Here is a 15,385-nt window from a genome sequence, read left to right as displayed (position 1 = left end):
GATACTGTTGCTGTGGGATTGATGGTGCTTTTTGTACACCACACAACCGATGTTAGGCAGTTTCGGATGATGATCAGATCAGATAAGAACATCCATGAACTAGCTTTCTGTATCTCAGGATGTTGAATGAAAATGGAATCTGTGTTTAGCTTCGTCACTATTAATTGGAGGTGGTCGGGTTGCCTAGTGGTTAAAGCGTTCGCTCGTAGTGCTGAAGACCCGGGTTCGATTCCCGACATGGGTACAATGTGTGAAGCCCATTTCTGGTGTCCCCCGCCATGATATTGCTGGAATATTTCTAACAGTGGCGTAAAACCATACTTACTCACTTTTAATTGCTTCTAGTTGTTTTTTCATTTTTCCCCAAAAAGTAGAAATGTATGACTTCAAATGTCTGTTTTGGTGTTACAGTGTGAATTCAACTGTGAGACTTCATTCAGTGTAAAGATCAACAAAGAAAGTTGATTTGATAGTTTTGGAAAGAAATGTTTTGTGCGTTGAGACATGAACATCATGATTAAATTAATTTGTTATATTTTGATTGCTTTTGGTCAGTATTTTCTTTAATAACAGGGATGTATTCTATTGAGAAGTCTCATCATTTTTACATTTGTTCCTCAATATAAAGTTGAATTATTTAGAATATTTCTGATGATGCTAATGAAATTCCAGATGCATGAGATGAATTTAAAAACTGCTTTCATCATCCTTAGCATGAGTTATTGTTTTTCTTTTTGTCTGTATGGAGCATATTCTGATTTCATTCTGAAGTCAAAAGAATTTGGAGTGTATGTACCTCTGATCTTTGGTTCACTTCCAGAACCAATGTATAAACTGAATAATATCTCCCTTGACCCAGTTCATTGGACGTGGGGGTCGGCGTGGAATAATGAAAGTTATCCCACTTGAATGTAATATGATGCAAGTTAATCGTTTCCTCTGGTATCTGACTTCACAATGGACAGGATAGACAAGTAGGACAATTTCCCCATCTCGTGTCACCCCGGCAGTAATCACCACCAGCTGCATGTCATGTTTGTCCAGAATGTGCCAAAAAGGATTGCGCCATGGGATTCCATCTTCACAACCTGGGTCTACCTTTGCTGTGAGTGTCGTTGAAGAAGTGTCCATAGATCGACTAATTACGCCAGTGTCACTTTCTTGAAAGCGCTTGGTCCTTGGGGTTTGAATGTCAGAAGCTGCAGAAGGTCTCCAGCTCTACCGTTTGTCATCAGAACCAGTTAATACGAGGATCAGGTGGTTTCAGTTTGTGAAGCATGTCCCAATCGGCATGGAGTGGTGCTCATGCTTTCAACCACTGGTTTGCCTGGCTCGGATTTAATTATTTACAGGATGCCTTGATGTATAGGTGTCATTTTGCTGATAGCACCATAAAACAACACTCACTCAAGTATTGGTGTATTATGATGACCTTCTTTCAGTTGAATGGCATGTAATGTTAGTGTTCATGTTGGGGTGGGGGTGATCTTGGTGGTGATGGTCATGATGTCTTGGTGGTAGTGGTAGTGGTGGTGGTAGCCTTCCTTATGGTGATGGTGGTGATGTTCTTGGTTGAGGTGATGTTCTTGCTTATTGTGATGTTCTTGGTTGTGGTGGTGTTCTTGGTTGAAGTGATGTTCGTGGTTACAGTGATGTTCTTGGTTGAGGTGATGTTCTTGGTTGAGGTGATGGTCTTGGTGGTGGTGGTGGTGGTGGTCTTGGCGGTGGTTGGTGTAGTAATTAAAGCACATGTTGAAGTTGCATTAGTTGCAGCCTGAGTCCATTCACAAAGCTTGAGTCACAGGAAATAAATGTCAAGGTCTTCAAGCTATTCAGTTTTGTATAGCAAGGAATCTGGAACCTACGTTGACAAATCAATGTCAGGTTACAGTCATGACACCAGGTGTTCATGAATGGGTGAACATGGCAGATTGAGGAATTACCAGAAAAACATTATTTGAATATGCATAACTCCAAATTGAAGAAAAAGTTGTGTTTGTCATTTGGGATAGAGCAGAAGATTACCCAAGATCACCACCCAATGACGAGGAACTGGACAAAACGTGTTCAGTGGAGATGGAAAATGTTAATGGCTGTTGTAAGGTATTAACAGTGAAGGGACATCTGAAAAGTTTAGATTTGGGAAAACTTAAGGTGGGTTTTCATTCTCTTCATGAGGCATGAAGGATGGCCTGAAACATGCAATGATCAGCACGGCCAGGACAACACATACATCACTCTAATTTACTGCAGCTCCGTTTTGCGTTTTTTCTCTTCATTACATTATTCATTCATTTCTCTTTAGAATTTGTTTTTCACCTTTTGGGGACAAAAAACGGGGACATCAAACAGTTGTGTAGCTTTGATGATTGATTTGGCTTAAGTTTGTAGGGTTTTTAGGAGTCTAAAGTTCAGTATGCCATTTAAAACGGCTCATTTTTCTTTAGTTGATTGTTTAGTCAATATTGAAGAAAGCGTATAGAGGAAAGCGAAAACCCTCACATTTAACCTAAAAGGTCGTAAAGTAAAGTGCTTGAACTGGCCAACTGTTGCGCTTGTGTGCATGTCTTCACTAATGCTGTTCGGACTTAGTTTATTTGAAGATTTCCTTCAAGAAAAATTCTTCAGAGAAAGATTACCAGTTTCGGCAAGAAGGTTGCCGATCGAGGAGGAATTTTATATTTGTTTCAAACATTTTCCTGTCATCGGTGGCACATGAGTTTGGATTTGTCATTAACTGCATATACTAACACAGGATGAGGAGCAACAGTTGTGTATCAGATGGTGCATGTTTGATAATATTTATCATTTAATTTGTACAAGGATTTTTTCTGTGGAAGAAGAAATTGTGTGGCTGATTTTTCTCCTTATCTGTCTCCTACCAATTGGTGACTTCTTCAAGTTGTGATGACAAGGTCTAATCCCGTTTCATAATGTCCAATCATGTCCACCTGGTAATCACCTTCAAAATAAGAGTAACCTGCTTCCAACCATTTAGGGCAACAAATAAATATTTTGATGCCTGTAACAAGTTGATATCATCCAGTCAATGTTTTACAAAGCCTGATGGGACACCTAAATCCCTGAAGCCGATTCCATTAGTTTTGAATGCAAGGGCATCATTGTCCAACTGGTACAAAGGTAATTTCATCTATCAAGAAAGTATTGCAATAATTTCTCTCTTGCCTGTGTTTTGAATGTCCATCTGAATGTCCTACTTCCCTGGCAGAGTAATTACCTGAACGATTGGCAGCAGAAAAAAACATTTGGTTCAAATTATCTGCCTGGAAGGCAACAATTGTTTTTAACCATGATTTTTTAAATATCCAATTTTAGACTTCTTGTGGTTGGAATCCTATTTTGTCCAGGGTTACATGACAGAGATGTTCATGCATGGTTAGGTTACTGTTGATGGATATCAGCACTTAATGTGGGATGTAAGCACTGACTGGAGGTCAAGCATGAAGATGGTCAGTGGAACCAATTTGTCTGTGAAGTACATCCACATGCTCTGCCAGATCTACTCACTGTCGGCCATTCACAGTGACTAACTGTGACATGCTGGCCACTGGAATGAGTTCAACATGGTGGTGCTTGCTGTAATGTGAGGCAGCGTGAGTAGAGAGCATGCTTCCTGATAAGTAAGTGAGAATGTGGAATTGGAGGTGAATCCTTATTATTACGGTACAGCTTGAGTAGATAGCATGCTACCTGATTCCTTGAGTGGGAAGCTGGAATTTGGGAGCTAAGGCTCACAATCAAGCACTAGAATGTTTGTAAGTGTTTGGGATGAAATTGACACATAGGGAAATGGTTTAGTTGATGGTTGCAACCTTCTGGAACAGGATAGGTGATTGGGAACATAGGAGTAAGGTGTTAGTTACCGGGTGAGACATATCACTCTTCCCTCATTCCCACCCATTCCACAGACTGATGGCGCTGGTTGGATGTGACCCCAAACTGGAATCATTGTTGTCCAAAAGTTTGAAGGAAACACAAATTTGACAAAAGGGCAGCGAGAGAAGATCATTGTACTTGAAGGTCATTTTTATTTTGTCACTGTTTGAGGTGACTTTTGGGGCAGTCTGGTAGCCTAGTGGTTAAAGCGTTCGCTCATCATGCTGAAGGCCCGGGTTTGATTCCCGATATGGGTACATTGTGTGAAGCCCATTTCTGGTGTCCCCAGCCTTGATATTGCTGGAATATTGCTAAAAGCGATGTAAAACCATACTCACTCACTCACTCACTCACTCACTCACTCACTCACTCACTCACTTAGGTGACTTTCAATCGCTTTCAATGGCTTTCAATATTGAAACAGAAAATGATCTCAAAACTAAAGTCAGTAACATTTTGGATACCGTATTCGACGTAATAAGCGCCCAGGGCTCTCTCAAAATTAGAAAAAGGGGGCTCTTATTAGAATGTTATTTTGGTGAAAAATACAGAGTTGAAAGATAAAGTTTGTGGTTTATGATGACAGCCTGAAATCTTTATGTAAGATAGATATATTTTTCAAGAATTAAATGCCCATAATTAAGGGTGCATATAACACGTCTTATAAATAAGTCTTGTGTACATTGATCAATCGGAAGGAGTGCTAATTGGGATTGTTCACTAGTCAATATCTTAGCAAATGTCGCCGTGGGCGCTTATTAGAGCGGGGCGCTTATAACGTCGAACACGGTATATTGAGAAAAAATAATATAAGCATCCGGGGTCTGTTCATTTAGATCAATAGTACAATTCTGAAATAGTTCTTTGAATATTTGTCCAATCTTTCCAGCTAGTTGTTTGTGTTGCACATTCCTCCATTTAATTGCTGAAACCTTATCAGGATCATAACTGCACATGCTGCCTGTTGTGTCTGCCATAAAGTGTCCCAAGTTGGCCTGGGGTCAAGCAGCTGTGGTAATGGCTTCTGGCAGCTGGTCAGGCGGCTCTTTACCTATCACTAGTCATGGTCACTTGATGGCATCAAAACAACTGGCTCTACCATAACATGTAGACTGATGGGGTCACTACCAAAGTCTTGAATGAAGCCCCAGGAACAGGAACCGGTGATGACATAGACAGCTGGTGGTTGATGGTGATGGCCATTTAAATTCAGTTTGAAGTCTGGTGGTAAGGTCATGAATAGATAATATTGCATTTTAAGGATCTAATGTCTATTTTATGAGCTTGTTGGTAGGGAGGCCTTTGTGATTGAAACCTGTGTCATCCCAGAGTTCCATACATTAGTTCTGGACTGGTTCTTGGATGTAGTCTTGGTGTATGACTGATGACTCCTATACTTTAACAAGGACATGGCGTACACAGAGAACATGACCCCACACAGTATATATCTGGAAGCTATTGAGGGAGTTTTATTATTAATCAATAATAATTAAAACTGATGTTTGTGTACACGGTCAGATGTCACAAATTGGATATTTCGTACTTTTAGCCTTATCAAAGAAAGAGGAAAGCACAGATAAAGATGGTACTCTCAAAACGTAATTGTCTGCAAGTTCGACTTGGGGTAATGGTACGCTGGTTCATGTGTGTTTTGTGTGACAGCGTCAAAGGTGGCTGAGTGGTCGAAGTGTTGGCTTGTACTGCTGAACAATTGTGTTCTTGAAGTCCGCAAATGTGATATAGCTGCGACATTGATAAGGGTCACTCACTCACTCACTCACTCACTCACTCACACACTGAGGTGTCCAAGTCAAGACCACACGAGAGCTAAAATTTGTGATAAATTTGTCTGACAATCTTCCGTGTTTTTTTGGACACTGGAAGAAGTCAAGATAACTTGTTCATGAGACTGCCATCACTCGTACATCTAATTGTATCAACACAGTACACTTCCTCCCTTGGTTCGTAGAACGCAACAAGATCATTCATCGCCATTTCTACTTCCATCACTTGTGAAATAACAGTTCACAGTACATTAGCACAATTGGCACGGCAGTCAGTGAAGCCTTCTTGGGGAGACTGACCTCCCTAGTCCCCCAGACTGTCCAACCAGCACCTGCAGCCATATATAGTTGGTGTGGTCAGTTGAGAGAGGTAATTATCTTGGCTTCCCTCCAGGTACTTTATTGGAGTGGCCAGACTTCCATGGTCAGTGTTTGTGTGGAGAAAGATGGACTTCCAGCGGCCACTCACATATGTCAACCCTCTTTGGGCTGGGCACATATACTTCTCTGGTCCATTGCTCGTATTATGACCGGTTATATTTACAGCTCATTCAGTTACTTGGACGACCTGGAGGTTAGTGTAGACATGATAGACCCATGGTTTGTAGGTCCTGTGGCCCCTCACTCACTCTGTGGCCCTCACTCGCTCTGTGGCCCCTCACTCGCTCTGTGGCCCCTCACTCGCTCTGTGGCCCCTCCCTCGCTCTGTGGCCCCTCCCTCGCTCTGTGGCCTCTCACTCACTCTGCCACCTCCCCATGTGGATTCTACGTTAGAATAGGTCTTTTTTCTTTTTTTTCCCCGTCTCCTCCTCTCTCCTCCTCTCTTCCTCTTCTCCTCCCCCTCCCTCCTCTTCTCTCCTCCCTCCTCTTCTCTCTCTCTCTCTCTCTCTCTCTCTCTCTCTCTCTCTCTCTCCCCCTCCCCCCCCCCCCCCAAAAAAAAAAAAAATCAAAAAAAAAAATCAAAAAAAAAATCATTCTAGTTGTCGGTTGTGGTTATCCACAAACTGGAGCTCAATGATCCTCATGTTACTGAGCTGTGACCACCATGCCAAACCTTGTGACCACAAGCGTGATCACATGTCACTCACTGTCGCAGTCCCTCGTGGATAATCACCACCACCAAACCTTAAAACCACAACCTTCATCTCCTCAACACCTTCCTCCATACATGTTCTGATCACAAACTAGATAAACAAATGCCTGCAACGCACCCTCCCATGCACCTGCAGCACACCTTCAATACATTCACACCCTCACACACACCTTCACAGGGACACCCCCACACCCCCAACCACACCCACTCCAACATAGACACCTACACCAACACTTACATCTCTTATCCTGGAGTGTTTGACAGCATTATCACGCAGGTCTGGGGTTCAGTATTGCCAACATGGTAGACTACCCTTTAGTCTCTGAAAATATATAATTTGGATAGAAACAAACAACTCCATTTAAATTGAAAAGGAGCCTTTGCATCCTTATCTAGACTTTTTTTCTAGGCTATTTTAGGAGAGAATTACAACACATCACGTCATGTTCATGCTTTCTACCCTGCCCCCTGTGGGTGTTTATGTACAATAAGTCTTCTTCTTCTTCCGTGGTCTTTACCTTCTTCTTCTTCTTCTTCTTCTTCTGTGGTCTTTATCTTTCTGTACAGCCTTGGAGCAAGGCTATCGGTGTCCCTGCTGTCACATATTGAATTGCTGGAAGAGATATAAACATCTTACACTCACTCACCATGGTTGTGAGGCACCTAGCAGTACACCATCAATCATTATAGATGTGTACTCCTCTCCCTGGGTTGATCTCACACCTTGGAGAATGCAGCCTCTGGGAATGGCCGCTTCCAAAAGTCTGTTCCTGGACACCTGTTCTGGCGGCTGCAGCTCTAGTTCAACAGCCTCCGTCACTCATCATGGTGTTTTTCTCCTCCTTTGTAGAACAATTCAAAGTAAGGTCCACAGGTAACAGAGATACAGGGATTATAATTGGCCGTGTCATTCCCTTTACGTTATTGTCATTTTATTGTCACATAGTATTCACTGTGGAGATTATGGAAAGATGCTTGAGGGCATGCATCATTTAAGCGTCTATATATAAGGTCATTGTTTTCCTATGAAGTTAGCACAATATTGATGCAAGTCTATACATTGTGCTGCCTTTTGACATTATCATGTGTAAACTCGTCAATTATTGTGAACATTCCGCTCATTTTCAATCGCTACACAAATTTACTTTGGAAGGTGTGTGTGCCCAAAGTGAATCTAATTCCTGTCATCCAGCCACATTAACATGACTAACAGTTTGTAAGGTCAAGCCAACCTGTCCATCACGGCTAGTTACACTAATGGTCAGCACCCATCTGGACTGGTCATTACCCAAAGTGTGTCCACACCATGGTCCAGTCTCCAGATTCCTGGAGCGCCAGCACAAGCTGACAGAAATCTCTGGTATCTGGACATCAAGAGATGGACAGGTCCTCCTTGTTAGAATCCTGGGAATCAGCTTCAGATGGAAGATAACATACTCGGCACATAACTTCCTGTCAGGCCAAGTGTAGGTCACTCAGTTGTTTATTGTTGGAGTGACACTTCCAACATTCCTGAATGGCCAGTGAGAGACAAATGGACTTCCAGGACTGAAGCTTGTACTTGACATGTTCACTTGAAATCCATATTGTTAACTGTACAGCTGTCAGTCTGTGGGTTCAGCTTCCAGTGTGGATGTCCTCTAGGTTGTTTGGTGGCAGATTGATGGGCAGCAATGACATGCAATGTACACTTACAAATTTCATTGATAAGATGTGGGTGGTAATTGGCATGACTCATGCTGGTGGGATATAGTTAAAGGGGAAGTGTACACGCAAAAATCACTTTCTTTCTTTTTCTAAACAAAACGCAATTTTAGAATTAGTTAGTATCTGTGTTTGAAAATATACACTCATTTTTTTCACAGTGAAAGTAGGAAGCTCACAATAGTGTGAAAGTGATATGCCGTTATGAGGCCTTCGTTTTACGAGCGAAATAGGCCTGAGTTATCCCCCTTAGATTATGACGTAATTGGTGCCAATTCAACTGGGTCCCTGTCTATTCTCAACGCAAAAGATATCAAGGACCAGTTTGCAGTAAAACAACATGGTCTACGACACACTCCGGCGCAGTGGTGACTCAGCATAACACAATTCTGGCTGGCATCTGAGATGCTAGAATCACAAAACTGTACCTACACCACGTGAAGCGGCTCTAACAAAGCATGATGACGTCATAATGTTTATCAATTGGCACCAATGACGTCATATTGCAAGGGGCATAAGCCATGGTGTTTTTGTTATGGAAATAGAACACTTGGTAAATGTGAAAAATATAAATCGTTTTAGTGCAATAAATATGTTAATTAAATATGATGTTTTTATATTTTTGTCTATGACACTTCTATGTTAACACTTTTAATGTGGAAAAAGTACAAGAAAAAATGGTTCATTTCCGTGTGAACTTGCCCTTTAAGGCATGTACATCCGTGTACATCTGGAGGGCCTTCTGTCTTATAACACCAAGATGAAGCATGGCTTTTTTCACGGGTTGATCACATGTGAGTGAGTAAATAGAACAGATTTGTTTCGCTTAATTTGTAAAAAACAATTTTACTTTTTCAAGAAGGATTCATGATAATGTTAAGCAGGAACTTCTGCCGATTTGCAGAAACTGAGGATGTTCTTTCCACCAGGTTTGTGTTATCTAATGATCGATAGTGCTCTTATTTGCATTATTCCTGAAACATTAAGGATACTTTCTTGCTTAAAATGGGGGCGGTTGGGTAGCCTAGTGGTTAAAGCGTTCGCTCGTCACGCTGAAGACCCGGGTTTGATTTCCGACATGGATACAATGTGTGAAGCCCTTTTCTGGTGTCCCCCTCCTTGATATTGCTGGAATATTGCTAAAAGCGGCGTAAAACCATATTCACTCACTCACTCACTCACTCACTCACTCACTCACTCACTCACTCACTCACTCTTGCATAAACTTTAAATATAGTTTCTTCTGTAACCTTCAATTTTTTTTATGTATAATAATTTCATTAATTCATTATCAAATAGGTATATGTCATTTTAAAATACCTTCTTAAATAACTGGTTTTAGATTATTGCTTTCCATGCAAAGTGCTCATCGTGGCAGGATATGCTTCACCGTAATCTGAGAAATAAAGACGACTAGTGCCGGCATTTTACAATTAATTTTCATGAAACTTTTTTTTCCCCGTCTTTGAATATTTGTATCATTTTGTATCAAGACATGACCTACCAATACAACACTTGTCAGGGCCCAACTTATAAAGCGACTAACAGGATCGGGTGGTCAGGCTCGCTGACTTGGTTGATGCATGTCATCAATCCCAATTGTGTGGATTGATGCTCATGATATCAATCACCGAATTGTCTGGTCCAGATTTAATTATTTACAGACCTCCATCATATAGCTGAAATATTGCTGACTACGGCATTGAAAAACAAATCAAATCAAACCAAACCCAACTTATAAAACATGCACCAGTGTTGCTTATTGTTGAAAAATGCAAGTGAATATTTATGTTTAACAACCTGGTTTTGTTTGGTGAAACTAGCTTTTCATCTCAACATGCACCTGATGCAAGTTAAACCAAGTTTAATTGAGCCATGCTTGTATCTTGGCACTGCATATTGCGACACACTGAACATGAATCGTATCTACAGATTTTATTATATAATAGTGATTGACTCCCACGTGTTACATGGATCAGCTTCATGAAGGTTGGATCTGCTGACTGATCCTCAACCTGCTTCTGATGATCACCTAGAGTCCAACCAATTAGTACCCACAATCCGTCCACCATGTCAGGGTGTCAGTCCCCGCCAGGGGTGTGGCATTGTGTTCTTCCCACATGTCCACGGCAACTCGCACAGCCGACAGACAGCAGCACTCCTGGCATCTTGCACTGTGTGCTGGATTTACAGTGTCACCAGTAGAGTATCACTTCCATTATCACAGCTGAGTCTTTTGTCTGTGCATTGTAATGTAAATGTCAGGAGTGGTTCCTGGTCACATGCTTGTCATGTGGCGTGGTATACGGGGTCCCTAATTATCGAAATTAATTTGCCGTTTGGTTCATGATGTCTGTTTGATGGTGTCAGTGTCATGTGTCATGTGCAAACAATAGGCATTTGGTGTGCTCTGTTTGTTTTGGTGTCTGTTTATTGGTGGTATATTGTGTTAGGTTTGAAAACTGAAGATTATAGAGGTAATGTTTGGCTTTGATGATAATGTCCGTTTTTATTATGATTTGATGAAAGGATTTATTGTTACTGCCTGTTGTAGGAAGCAAATTATGGAGGACCAGATATTAGGGCTACAACATCTGATTTCATACTAGGGATGAGCGTCTGTTCCATTTGATTTGAAATCAATATCACACCTCAGTTTGGATAAATGTCACATTGTTGACATCATATTTACAATATATAATATATTTATTTATGATCGAATAAGTTGTTTGACAGAAATAGTCATTGAGATGTACCTTGTGTTGATTTGATTATTTATGTTATTGGGCAATTCAGAATACTGGCTTTATTTAAATTTAAATGAGTATGACAGAAATGTGGTGATAACCCACATGGATACAATGAGTGACTGAAATATTGCTGAAAGTGCACACCTCCCTCCCTCCCTCTCATTAAAGTTCATGAAAGTAGTGACGAGGATGAAAGCAAACACTCATCATGTCTTAGGGCTAGGTCTGACTCCAAACTTGGGTACAGTAGGGAGATAAACTTACTGTGTTTGGAAATATGAGGTAGTCTAACTGTTGATTAGATACCTCTTATTTTCATTCTAAACTGAGCGCATGCTTGTTCAGTGTACCAGTGAGTGAGATACTTTTACACGTTTCCAATGAGTTATCGGCAGCCTTTGTTATGTGCATTAACGTGTATGCTATTGTAGATTCACACGCTACGTTTTTGTGAAATATTCATTTTAATCATAGTTTGACCAATCAGAATCAGTAATTTTTCTGTGTAGAATTTCTGGTGTCCCCCTGCCATGAAATTGGTGGAATATTGCTTAAAGCATACTCAATCAATCAAAAAATAAACTCCAAGAAATTTCTTAGTAGACTGTTGAAAATTGGCAATCCTAGAAAATGAAGTTCAAACAAAATGTCTTATAAAGAAACAGTAAAGCCGGGTTTGAGTTCTGCAATAGTGCTGATAATGAGAGAATCAGGAATATTTTGGTTCATTGATTGAACTCGCATGAGAAAAAGAAACTGAACTTTGACCAGATCAACATCATCTATCAATATCAGACTGCATCAAGGGGCAGTCGGGTAACCCAGTTGTTAAAGCATTCGTTTGTCACACCGAAGACCCGGGTTCCATTCCCATGCATGTTGGGTACAATGTGTGAAGCCCATTTCTGGTATCCCTCGCCTTGATATTGCTGAAATATTTCTAAAAGCGGCGTAAAACCACACTCACTCAGACTGCTTCATGACTTTTCATTGAGATACCAGGCAAGAATTTAAGAAATAGTGTTTATATCCCAATGTCTCATTTGTTTGTGAACAGGGCTGGTATGGTGTTGGTGTTGTTACATGTGATAACACACCATCAGAAGACAGCCTGGAAGGTAATGAATGGCGGATGTATTGGTTTCCTGGGCAGATTTGCATTGGCTAAGAATCAAGGCTATCCCTGTGTTATGTACAGTTGTACTGGATCTATAAGTGATAAGTAAGGTGTATGGTTTAGAATGATTGATGGGAAAACCATCACCTAATGTACAAGGTAACTAATGGTATTTGACAGGGAGCTCCTCCCTCTGCCCTGCTTGTATACAGCACATACCGGTCGACAGTATCGGTGGTGATATTGTTGGCAAGCAAAATGTTGTTATTCGCTATCTGATAGAATTGTTTCGTCTGTTGAAACATGGGAGTGCTGTATCTTACATCACCATATGTCAGTATGTATATGCTTTACGATTGGTCAAGACTGGGGTCATGTGACCCTGTATATGTTTCCTTTGGAGCCCATGCTGCAGGCAATGGATCGTGTGGTTTTCAATCTGTATGAAATTGAGAATAATTGACAGGTTGTCGGTTTCACCTTACCATTATTCTGTGATATGTCTATGAGCATCAGCTGAACCCCTTTGATCTAATTACAAAATATGTAACGCTAACTTGGAACTGTGGTTGGAACAGTGTGGGATTTCTGGTTCGGATTATCACAGACACATGACACCAGAGTAGCCAAGGGGATCTGTCTGCTGCCCAGACTTGCCCACGGAGATTCAGACTGGGAATGAGTCTTGGGCATGGATGTCAAAGGTCATTTGGGCAAAGATGAAAGAACATCAATATGGAATATTTGCGCAGGTGTGATTCTTACCCCAGGAGGTGTCTTTGCCATGCAGGAAGCCAGAGCTCGACATTCCGAGACCTACCTATTGTGTTGCTTCTCAAAGCACCCCCTAGGGGAATGATAAAACACTAGCAGGGGATAACCAATCGCTGGCATTTGATCTGTGGCAGCGTGTAGACATTGGGGGAATTCATTAAGCTTCGGCACCAATGGTCCCTCCAAACTTGGCTGATTGGGGTAATTGTGCCGAGGGTGATATTTTGGTCAGACAAGTGACGTCCTTTGATTAGGGCATGACCTGGTGCCATGTTTTTTTAGACAGTGGCATCTGATGAGTGAGTTTTATTTTTAGCAGTACCGTAATCGATGTAACAACCACCCAGGACGCTCTCAAAATTAAAAATAGGAGGCTCTTATTAGAATATAATTTTGGTGAGAGAAAAAAACAGAGCTGAAAGATTGTAAATTTCGTGGTTTATGCTGACAGCCTGAAATGATGCAAAAGAAAAGTCGGTGCGTATTATACAAGACAGATATATTTTCCAGAATTTAATTGCCCATAATTAAGGGTACATATAACACAAGAGTGTGTATTATACACGAATAAATAAGTGTACATAGATCAATTGGAAGGGTTGCTAATTGGGATTGTTCACTAACCAATATATTAGCAACTATCGCCATGGGCGCTTATTACGTCGAATACGGTATCCCTTGTTAATGTTCATGTGATATTGTTTGTAATTGTTGTTGATTTCCTTTTGTTTTGTTACAGATTGCAAGATAAGAAGATGAAAATATGGTTGACATCCAGGTCAGTTTTATGGTGTTTGTATAGATATTGAAACAGATATTCACGCATCCTGTACACTGATACCGTCCACTGCGGTCATCTGACATGGCTCCTGATAGAATCTGAACAAGTGAAAGGTTTTCCAGATTCAAAACATTGTCAGGAGATTATCAAAAACTCCAAAAGACATCAACAAAATGTTCCTTTATGTTATGTAGAAGGCCTCTTTGTTTCAAGAAGTCCCCAACAGGAATTGTGAGCATTGTTGTCTGAAAAAGTCTTAGGAGATCTTTGAGTAAAATCATACAAATATTCAGCATTTGTGTTGCAGCAGAAACTATATGAGACCATGGTGAGTGCCATTCCAGAGACATTCCTTCCTTGGAATTGTAATCATACATACTTTTTGCAGTTATTGTTATTTACAGCAGCTGCCTCTCCATCTTGAACCATTATTGCATGGTTAGCAGTGATTCATGTGGGGGGATTACATACGGAAGGGCTTTTTCTGTGACATGGAGACCAAATTCTACCATTCCAATAGACTCCACAGACCAAACTGGAAGATAAATTTGAAATAGGAGCTGCAATAACCATGCTTTTAAATAAAAAGTTAAACATAAAGATATGATTTTGTCATCTTGACCAATCATGAATATGATACGGACAAGATCAGAAACGGCTACTGGTTAATGATGAGCACACTTATCCATTTTCCAGCGATCACCAATGAACAGTGCGTTGAGGATATTTTGTGTCCGAAACAACACAATTATTACATGCCCTGCAGACCTAGTGTCATATGTAGGTCTTTAACGATGCAACAGAATCTGAGCCAACTCCAGATCAAAGACGACAGTATAGATATTATTGTAAATCGCAGAGTGGAATTGTATCGGGTGTTTTCATAGTCGAACTTCACAAATGCCTTTGCAGTGTCTATCGATTCCGAGACGTTTTCACAAGACATCTGCTGTTGGTAGGAGATACAGAGAAAACAATAACGTCATCTTGCTGGCTTAGTTGCCTCTTTTTCTCTCGCTGCTCTGTTTTCCTTTGGAAGCAGACAGCTCTTGACTATCAGCTGTGAAAGTGTTCTTCGGAATTGACTCAAAAGTTTTCTTTAGGTGACTAATTGCATGTTTGCTGTCAGTATTTAGACAGAACTTTCTGGATATTTCAATTAAAATTGTCAATCTTACTGTCAGAGATCTAAAGAAGATGCATCTAAATGGTTCGATTTATAGTTTGGTGCTTTGGTTTATGTTTTTCATCACATTAAAATTAAAGCAAATTATTCATTTGTGAGATTTGCCAACCTCCTCCTCTGTAATATTTTACAATTTAGGGTTAATAGATCGTGGTGTTATGAAACATTAGTCACATGTGACTGACCATATCTGTTGTATAACACCTCCTTAGCACTCAGTGTGGTGAGCTTGTGAAAAACAAAACAATTAATTTCATAGGAAAAATGATTTATAAATTGAATACATCTTTGTATGATAA

At 40.6% G+C, this 15,385-nt stretch overlaps 1 protein-coding gene across 5 annotated transcripts in view; it reads left to right on the top strand.

Moving 5' to 3' along the window:
* Window positions 1-15,385, top strand: part of LOC139449888 (teneurin-m-like) — a 232,840-nt gene that overhangs the window by 53,208 nt on the left and 164,247 nt on the right. For all 5 annotated transcript variants that reach the window (XM_071231465.1, XM_071231467.1, XM_071231469.1 and 2 more), the window contains exon 2: window positions 13,859-13,897. The gene's annotated coding sequence lies outside the window, so the exon portion shown is untranslated. The remainder of the gene's footprint in view (window positions 1-13,858; window positions 13,898-15,385) is intronic.

This window comes from Haliotis cracherodii, unplaced genomic scaffold (genome assembly GCF_022045235.1).
Source record: "Haliotis cracherodii isolate W230 unplaced genomic scaffold, xgHalCrac1.p SCAF_8, whole genome shotgun sequence".
Taxonomy (NCBI): domain Eukaryota; kingdom Metazoa; phylum Mollusca; class Gastropoda; order Lepetellida; family Haliotidae; genus Haliotis; species Haliotis cracherodii.
The sequence above is the reverse complement of the archived record's forward strand: the minus strand, read 5'-3'. Positions and strand labels throughout refer to the sequence as shown.